Source organism: Triticum aestivum, chromosome 3A (assembly GCF_018294505.1).
Source record: "Triticum aestivum cultivar Chinese Spring chromosome 3A, IWGSC CS RefSeq v2.1, whole genome shotgun sequence".
Lineage (NCBI taxonomy): Eukaryota > Viridiplantae > Streptophyta > Magnoliopsida > Poales > Poaceae > Triticum > Triticum aestivum.
In genome coordinates this window covers 499,499,805-499,509,888 of record NC_057800.1, presented here as the reverse complement: position 1 = coordinate 499,509,888, position 10,084 = coordinate 499,499,805, and positions in this window count along the sequence as shown.

Below are 10,084 nucleotides of genomic sequence, written 5' to 3'. Positions count from 1 at the left end.
ATAAGTGTACATATTTAAAATTTTGCTTTTGGAATGCAAATGCACACTTGAATAGGAAGACTATATATGTGTCGCGTGCATCTTGGCTATATGCATCAAAGCAAAAGATATGAATGAAAGTGTTCATGCGTCCATGATGATTTCTTGCAAACAAGTATGTGCAATAAGCAAAAATTCATCATGCGCATTGATGTCTGCTAGACTACGTCGGTATTTCCCTAAAGAGAAAGGAATGATGCAGCACAACGAGGGTAGGTATTTCCCTCGGTGATGAGACCAAGGTTATCGAACCAGTAGGAGAACCAAGCAGCACTACGTAAACAGCACCTGCAAACAAATAACAAATACTCACAACCTGACGTGTTAAAGGGGTTGTCAATCCCTTTCGGGCAACGACGCCAGAAATTGGCAAACGGCCGTGAGAGAGTTGTAATAATTGATAGATCGAATGCTAAATAAAATAAAGTGCAGCAATGTATTTTTGTATATTTGGTTTAATAGATCTAAAAATAAAAGCAAATAAAATAGATTGCAAAGGCAAATATATTAAATAAGAGATCCGGGGGGCGTAGATTTCACTAGTGGCTTCTCTCGAGAAAAATAACAAACGGTGGGTAAACAAATTACTGTTGGGCAATTGATAGAACTTCAAATAATCATGACGATATCCAGGCAATGATTATTATATAGGCATCACGTCCAAAATTAGTACACCGACTCCTGCCTGCACCTACTACTATTACTCCACACATCGACTGCTATCCAGCATGCATCTAGTGTATTAAGTTCATGGAGAAACAGAGTAATGCAATAAAAACGATAACATGATGTAGAAAAGATCTATTTATGTAGAAATGGACCCCATCTTGTTATCCTTAATGGCAATGATACATATGTGTCGGTTCCCCTTCTGTCACTGGGATCAGGCACCGTAAGATCGAATCCATCACAAAGCACATCTTCCCATTGCAACATAAATATATCAAGTTGGCCAAATAAAACCCAAATATCGGAGAAGAAATACGAGACTATAAGTAATCATGCATATAAAAGATCAAAGAAGACTCAAATAACTTTCATGGATAAAAAGATAGATCTGACCATAAACTCAAAGTTCATCTGATCCCAACAAACACACTACAAAAAGAATTACATCATATGGATCTCCAAGAGACCATTGTATTGAGAATCAAACAAGAGAGAGGAAGCCATCTAGCTACTAACTACGGACCCGAAGGTCTACAAAAGAACTACTCACGCATCATCGGAGAGGCACCAATGGACATGATGCACCCCTCCGTGATGGTGTCTAGATTGGATCTGGTGGTTCTGGACTCTGAAGTGGCTAGAATTGATTTTCGTCGACTCCCCTAAGGTTTCTGGAATATTGGGGTTTTTATAGAGCAAAAAGTCAGTTCAGGAGGCACCCGAGGTGGGCACATCCCATTAGGGCGCACCTGGGCCTCCAGGCGCGCCCTGGTAGGTTGTGCTCCCCTCGGAGCACCCCCAGGCGCTTCTCCAGCCCACTGGATGTCTTCTGGTCCAAAAAAATCCAGAAAAAGTTTCGCCGTGTTTGGACTCCCTTTGGTATTGATTTCCCGCGATGTAAAAAACATGCAGAAAACAGCAACTGGCACTTGGCACTATGTCAATAGGTTAGTACCAAAAAATGATATAAAATGATTATAAAACATCCAAGAATGATAATATAACAACATGGAACTATCAAAAATTATGGATACATTGGAGACATATCAGCATCCCCAAGCTTAATTCCTGCTCGTCCTCGAGTAGGTAAATGATAAAAACAGAATTTTTGATGTGGAATGTTGCCTAACATGTCATCTCATATTCTTTTCTTTATAGCATGGACATTTGGACTTTTATATGGTTCAAAGCAATTGTCTAGTTTTGACATGAGACTTAAATACTCAAGCATATCAACAAGCAACCATGTCTTTTAAAATATCAACGCTAAAATAAGTTATCCCTAGACCATCATGCTCAATCATTGAGCCATTCATGAAACACACTCACATATTAGCTACACCCAATGCTCAAGTATGATCATAGCGCCCCCTAGTTGGTGCTTTATAAGAGAAGATGGTGACTCAAATTAAAAAATAAAAATTACATAAAGTAAAATAAAGGCCCTTCGCAGAGGGAAGTAGGGATTTGTAGAGGTGCGAGAGCTCAAATCGAAAATTGAGAGATAAAAACATTTTGAGAGGTATACTTTTCCCACCAACGAAAACGACTTAGAGCTCCCAACACTTTCCATGCTAGATATATCATAGGCGGTTCCCAAACAGAAAATAAAGTTTATTCCTTTTTCCACCATACTTTCACTTTCCATGGCTAACCGTATCCATGGGTGCCCTCCGTACCAACAGTTTCCAAGGAATTTATTATTTGACAACATAAAGTAAATTCATTTTTCATTTCGGGATTGGGTATCCCTAATACCTTTGCCATACTCTCGTGCAATGACAAGTGAATAAACAATCATTGTGAGAATAACACATCTAGCATGGAAACTACCACCCCTCACCGCCTCGCAAGCGGTATGAGCACACAAAAGAGAAATTTATTTTCAAAATTAGAGACGGCACATAAAAATTTGCTTAGAACGGCAAAAGAATATCACATATATGTAGGTATAGTGGACTCATGTGGCAAAACTGGTTTAAAGGATTTTGGATGCACAAGTAGTGATCATACTTAGTGCAAAATGAAGGCTAGCAAAAGATTGAGAAGCGACCAACCAAGAAACGAATAATCTCATAAGCGAGCATTAAGCATAATTAACACCGAATAATGCACCACAAGTAGGATGTAATTTCATTGCATGACTATTGACTTTCTTGCTTGCATAGGGAATCACAAAACTTAACACCAATATTATTACTAAAGCATAATTACTCATCAACATGACTCACATATCACATCATCATATCTCAAAATATTACAAGGAATCAAGTTTATTTTGTACAATGATCTTCATGAAAGTTTTTATTATGTCCTTCTTGGATATCTATCATTTTGGAACTAATCTTCATGTGTTGTTTTTGATAAGCTCAAACAAATATAAGTGGAGATCATGAGCATAATATTTCTTTCTCTCAAATTAATTTAAGTGAAGCAAGAGAGAATTTCTTGAAAATTTAACTAACTCTCAAATAAATCTAAGTGAATCAAGAGATCATTTCTTCAAAAATACTAAAGCACACCGTGCTCAAAAAGATATAAGTGAAGCACTAGAGCAATTCCATAGCTCATAAAAATTTAAGTGAAGCATAGATAGCAATTCTAACAAGTCATGGCATAATTTTGGCTCTCTCAAATAGGTGTGTCCTTCAAGGAATCAAGACTTGAAACAAAAAGAAAAACAAGCAAAGACTCACGTCGTACAAGATGCTCCAAGCAAAACTCATAGTATGTGACAAATAAAAATATAGCTTCGAGTAAAATTCCAATGGTCGTTAGAAAAAAGAGGGGATGCCACTCGGGGCATCCCCAAGCTTAGTTGCTTGCTTCTCTTTGGATAATAGCTTGGGATTCCATGGGCATCCCCAAGCTTAGGCTCTTCTTACTTCTTATTCCTTCATTCATTGTAACATCACCCAAAACTTGAAAACTTCAATCACACAAAACTCAACAAAACCTTCGTGAGATCCGTTAGTATAAGAAAGCAAATCACTACTATAAGTACTGTCGCAACCCATTCATATTTTATTCCTGCATTATATCTACCGTATTCCAACTTTTCTATGGAAAAAACTCTTCAAATAAAACCATAGAATCATCAAAATAAGCACATAACACAAAGAAAACAGAATCTGTCAACAAAAGAACAGTCTGTAGTAATCTGGATATTTCGAGTGCTTATGAAACTCCAAAAATCCTGAAAAATTTGGAAGATCTGAGAAATTTTTATATTAATCTTCTGAAAAAAGAATTGGTATTTTATCACGCTTTGGTTAAAAGTGAAAATTATTTTCGTGAGCGCGAAAGTTTCTGTTTTTCAGCAAGATCAAACAATTATCACCCAAAAAGATCCTAAAGGCTTTACTTGGCACAAACACTAATTAAAACACAAAAAACACAATCATAACAGTAGCATAATTGTGCAAACACTCAAGAATATAAAGTGAAAGACAAAAATAAATTTTATTCATTGGGTTGCCTCCCAACAAGCGCTATTGTTTCACGCTCGTAGCTAGGCATAAAGTAAGGATCTAAGTTTTGTCATCCTTCTTCTTAATTTCCTTAGAGGTGTTCTTGTCATGTGGTTTTGTAAAAACACCATAAAATATATTATCCATAGAAACTTGTAACATCCCAAATTTTCAATTTGGAATGTTATACATTAGATCATCATGCATATCATATTTTATTTTGCATTTTGGTTGATCCTAGAAATTCTACGCAACTCAATGACCCACGGAGAGAGTTGGGGATTTCGTTATTTTCATATTTGAGTTCTCTCAAATTTTGAGAATAGGATCATTTGATTTTATTTATTTTATCATCAATTATTTCTATTACAAAAATATGAGAGAGGGAATAAAATAACTTTCCCAAAATAAAGAAATATTGAGGATTTAATAAAAAAACAAATAAGATTTTATTTCAGAGTTTCTCAGTGTTTTATTTGAATTGAGGAAAAAAGTGCATTTTTCAAAATTGCATTTAGGGCCCAAATAAATGTTCACCTTGGGCGGCTTGATTTTAGAAGCCCGTGAAAATTTATTTCGGAATTTTTGGAGTCCGTTTAGTATTTCTTTTTTCTTTTTCTTCCGAGCGGGATAATTAAAAAAACGAACCGACTTCGGGCCGTACGCGAGCAGGACACTGCCCGGGGGCAGCTTTTAAATAGCGTCGCCCCAGCCCATCAGCCCCGCCTCGATCCGCGCGCGCCGCTGGAGCCGCCGCCGACGACAACGACGATTTGCCGCCCGAGGTTCGTCGCGCCTCGTTTTCCGTGCCGAAAAAAGGAAAAAAATATTCGGCGTTCGTCGATTTTCTTTTTCTCAGATTAAATCCACGATTTTTGTGATCGCGATTCCTAATCTGATTTTCGTTTTAGTTTAACTTTTCGCTTGTTTATCGGAATCAGGCGATTCAAGCGCCTAGAGTTTCGTCTCGAAACCCTCTATCCGTTTAACCAACTTAAACAAGACTTTGCTACTGTAAAATTTGCCCTAGATCCAGATTACTAGAACGAAGTTGTTTTGTTTCGCCATTTGTCTTTCGTTGCTTCGTTCGATTTGATTCGTTTTGCCAACCGGAGTTCTTAAGTTGAACCTTCTGGTTAGATCTCTTATTTGAGTTTTACCTGTGCATTAGATGAGTAATTATTGTATGATTGTTTGTTTGTCTGCGGTAGAATACCCGGAGTGCGCCGCCTGTTACTTCGAATCGTTAGGTTTCACGGATCATCAGCAAGGCAACTAACACTTTGATCATACCTTTTCTACTACCCAGTTTTATTGCATTAGATCAATCCTCACACATTGCATGATTAGGATCTAATTAAATTGTGGGATGGGAAGTAGATGAGGTAGTACCTATTACCTGTTATTACCAAACCTTTGGGAGTTACTTCTACGTTTGCTTATTATGCCATGCTATGCTAGTAGACGTGGATTGGGTGAGTGATATCCATGACAAATGTGAGATTGTTAATTAATGGTTTATCTAAGGTGGCAACTTAAACACACATCTGGGTGGATTGAGGCACCTGGGTATTCCAGGACTTGCCTGTTTTCTTTTGGACCGCCACCCAGGCTCAAAGGGATCATGAGACTATTCATACTAGAAACTTCCGTGTGCAGCCACAAGCTATTATGGGCTCTAGCATAGTTGATTAAGTTGTGCGAACTCTTACAGTGGTAGACTAGCAGATGTAGGGGATGTAGGTGGTACGGTCTACCCGATCGTAAGGTGCTAGCACTTCTGAAAGACTATGTCTCGGCCATTCGTCTTCTCAAACACCATGTAGTGCGAGAAACCAAACGGGGGCGATCGAGTCTTGTGGGGAAAAGTGCGCAAACCTCTACAGAGTGTAATAAACTAATCATTGTTAGCCGTGTCCCCGGTTATGGACATCTTGAGTATCTAGTACTTGGATTTTCATGTGAATCTCAACATGTTACTCTAAATAAATTTTGTTGGGTTATGTTTAATGATGATGCTTAATTGGGATTGAGAATGCTGTCAACCATTCTCAATGTTTAACAACCACCATGATAGTAATTACATTTTATTCCTTTGAAGTAGGGAAAAATTGGCTTTACGCAAAACAGTAACCATAGAGCCTTTCCACCAGCCAAATATGCATATAGTATAGCTGTTTCATTCCATTACTCTCTATGTGTTACCTTGCCAGCATATTCCATGTGCTAACCCGTTTTCGGGCTACAACGTTAATGTTGCAGGCTTTTCAGACGATGATTAAGGAGTTTTTAGGTCGTGGTCCTATACTCAGTGATGCCGTTGGAGTTGATGGACTCACTTATCTTCCAAGCCTTCCGATGTTATCGTTATTAGATGGCCTTAAGCCATATTTATTGTAATAAGTTCTCTTTTGAGACACTCGATGTAATAAGTGTGTGATTGCTACTCTATTATAAATCCTCCGAGTACTGTGTGGTGTCAGCATTATTGATCCAGGGATGACACCAGAGCACAGAGATCAGACTGTTTGAGGTCTGGTCGCTACAGAGATGGTATCAGAGCACACGCTGACTGTAGGACACGACCACTAAGCACAAGACCTAGATCACTATTCACTCTCTTCTCTTCTGACCTCTCATCTTTTCTACTCTTTAGGATGGCGGATGCAAGGAACAAGTTCACACAACCGGATGAAGATACACCCTTTGGACATCACTTGAAGGAAGTCACTAGATACCTGAATTTAGGAGTACCAAGCTTCACGGGAACCTACAACGCCACTTTACCTAAAGAAGAGCGCTGGATGATTCAGTTTCAAGTTCCAGGAAGGACGTTCATGCCAGTCACTGAGCCCATAGAGTTTTCTTTTGATACACCAACTTGGAGTCTAGGAAAGAGCATGGCAGCTCACATCGCCATGGGATGCATTGGAGAAGTCTACCGCAAGGATCTCAAGGATACTATCTACCAGATTTGTGGGCGCCGAGATGAACACTGGGAGATGATCAGCACCAGGAAGGATAGATCAATCACAGCTTTTATCCAGGAGCTAAACCAGCACATTCGACGACAGGAGAACTAGATATGCGCCGACATGATAGACCTGAAGAAGGCAAAGACTAGAATCAAGGAACTGGAGGAAGAACTCAAGGCTACACGTGAAGATTATGAAGAGGAAATTGAAGTATTGGTGGATAAGAATGACGACATAATCAAGAAGATTGGAATATTTATGGGAGGCCCTACGCTAGTAGATGAAGACGAAGAACCTCAGGAAATTAGCTCGGAAGACTACATCATCATCGACGGCACCGACTCGGAAGCAGATAGTAGCGATGATGACTATGTTGATGAAGCTGGAGCATATATTATGGAGTCAACGACCGTAGAATATTTCTAGTAGACCACCTCATCAGTAGTAGTAGTCCACCATGTAAATATAGTAGTCCGAGCACTTTTGCGATAGATAGATCGATTGTATGCCCTTGTTTGATTGATTGAAGTGAATTGTTTGCTTTTGCCTCATGTGCATATGGGTAGTGTTTTCTCTTTAGACCCCCTCTATTCTTATATCTCATCTTTTCTAAACCCTTAGATGCCTCCGAGACGTGACGCCGGATTTGCCTTTCCACCGGAGCTCACCCAGTTGATCCAACAGCAGAGCACGTTGATGCAGTTGCTAGTCCAGAATCAGAATCAGGGGAACAACAACAACAACCCATCACCACCACCACCTGTTGACCACTCAGCCCGTTTTCTTAGGCTAAATCCGCCGGTGTTTTCCAGTAGCACCGAGCCGATAGTAGCAGATGATTGGCTCCGCAAGACAGCTAGGGAGTTGACCACATCAGGATGCATAGATGCGGAGAAGGTGAAGTTTGCCGCACATCAGCTAGAAGGACCAGCAGCATCATGGTGGGAGAATTTCACAGCCACTTTCCCAGCAGACATTGTCACATGGGACCAGTTTCAGCAGGCTTTTCGTACTGCACACATTTCAGCAGGAGCTATGGCCATGAAGAAGCGTGAGTTTCGCAACTTGCGCCAAGGAGGAAGGACAGTTGGCCAGTATGTGGAGGAATTTAGTAAGCTAGCACGTTATGCCCCAGATGACGTTGCTACGGATGCAGCTAAGCAGGAGAAGTTTCTAGAAGGACTGAATGATGAGTTGAGCATGCAGTTGATGGTAGCCACCTTCAACAACTACCAGGAGTTGGTAGATCGTGCTCTTATGATTGAAGGGAAGCAGCAGCAAATTGAGAAGTGCAAGAGGAAGTATGGACAAGGAAAGTACAATTCAGGAGCTCAGCAGAAGCCACGTTTTACCCGTAGACCGGGAGGACATTTTCAGCATACCCATGGAGGAGGTAGCTCACACAATCACAATGGCACCAAGAATGGTAATGGCAATGGAGGAAGCAACGGCCAGAACCGCACCAACCCATCAACCCCAGCCAAGAAGGACCTAAGCCAAGTCACTTGTTTTAAGTGTTGGAAGACCGGACATTATGCCAATGAATGTCCTGAAGGCCAAAATGGCAATGGAAGTTCTGGGAAGAAGCCGAACCCTTTTAACAGGGGACAAATGAACCACGTTAGCGTGGAGGAGGTTGAAGCTCAGCCCGATGCAGTAATAGGTAAGTTTTTGGTTAAGTCATTTACTGCACTCGTTCTTTTTGATACTGGTGCATCGCATTCATACATCTCAAGGGGATTTGTGGATAAGTATAACCTACCAACCCAAGCCCTTAGGTCACCCATGTTAGTAACCTCGCCCGGAGCAGAGTATGTGGCTAGTCTATGATGTGATCGGTTACCATTAAGGATTGGTAACTATGTTTTTCCCTCAGACCTAATAGTATTGGAATCTCAAGGATTGGATGTGATATTAGGCATGGATTGGTTATCAAAGTATGAAGGGAATATTGAATGTGCTAGTAAGTCAATTTTTCTTACCAGACCAGAAGGGAGAAGGATCAAGTATGTATCCCGACATGTGCCAAAGAGGACTCAAGTAAATTGCCTAACAGGAGTTGTGCAGGAGGAAGTACCAGTGGTAAGGGATTTCCCTGATGTATTTCCGGAAGAGTTGCCAGGCATGCCACCGGATAGAGATATTGAGTTTTTGATTGAGCTATTGCCAGGCACAGGGCCAATATCAAAGAGACCATATAGGATGCCAGCAAAGGATTTGGTGGAAATTAAGAAGCAGATTAAGGAGTTACTAGATAAAGGATATATTCGCCCAAGTTCTTCACCTTGGGGATCGCTAGTACTTCTAGTGGAGAAGAAGGATGGATCGTTAAGGATGGTTGTTGATTATCGAGGATTGAATGAAGTAACGATCAAGAACAAGTACCCACTACCAATGATCAATGATCTGTTTGACCGATTGCAAGGAGCTAAGGTATTTTCCAAGATCAATCTGCGATCAGGATACCACCAGTTGAAGATTCGAGAACAGGATATTCCGAAGACAACTTTTACCACCAGGTATGGGCTGTACGAGTATACCGTTATGTCATTTGGTCTGACTAACGCACCTGCCTATTTTATGAACATGATGAACAAAGTGTTTATGGAGTTCTTGTATAAGTTCGTCATAGTGTTCATTGATGATACCTGGTTTATTCGAAGAATGAGGAGGAGCATAAGGAACATTTGCGTTTGGTACTTGGAAAGCTCAGAGAACATCAATTATATGCCAAGTTCAGCAAATGTGAGTTTTGGTTGAAGGAAGTAGGATTTCTCGGACACGTTATATCTGGAGAAGGTATAGCAGTAGATCCCGCTAAAGTTGAAACGTGACCAAGTGGGAAGCCCCAACAACAGTTGGAGAGATCCGGAGTTTTCTTCGACTCGCAGGATACTACCGGAGATTTATTGAGAATTTCTCAAAGATTGC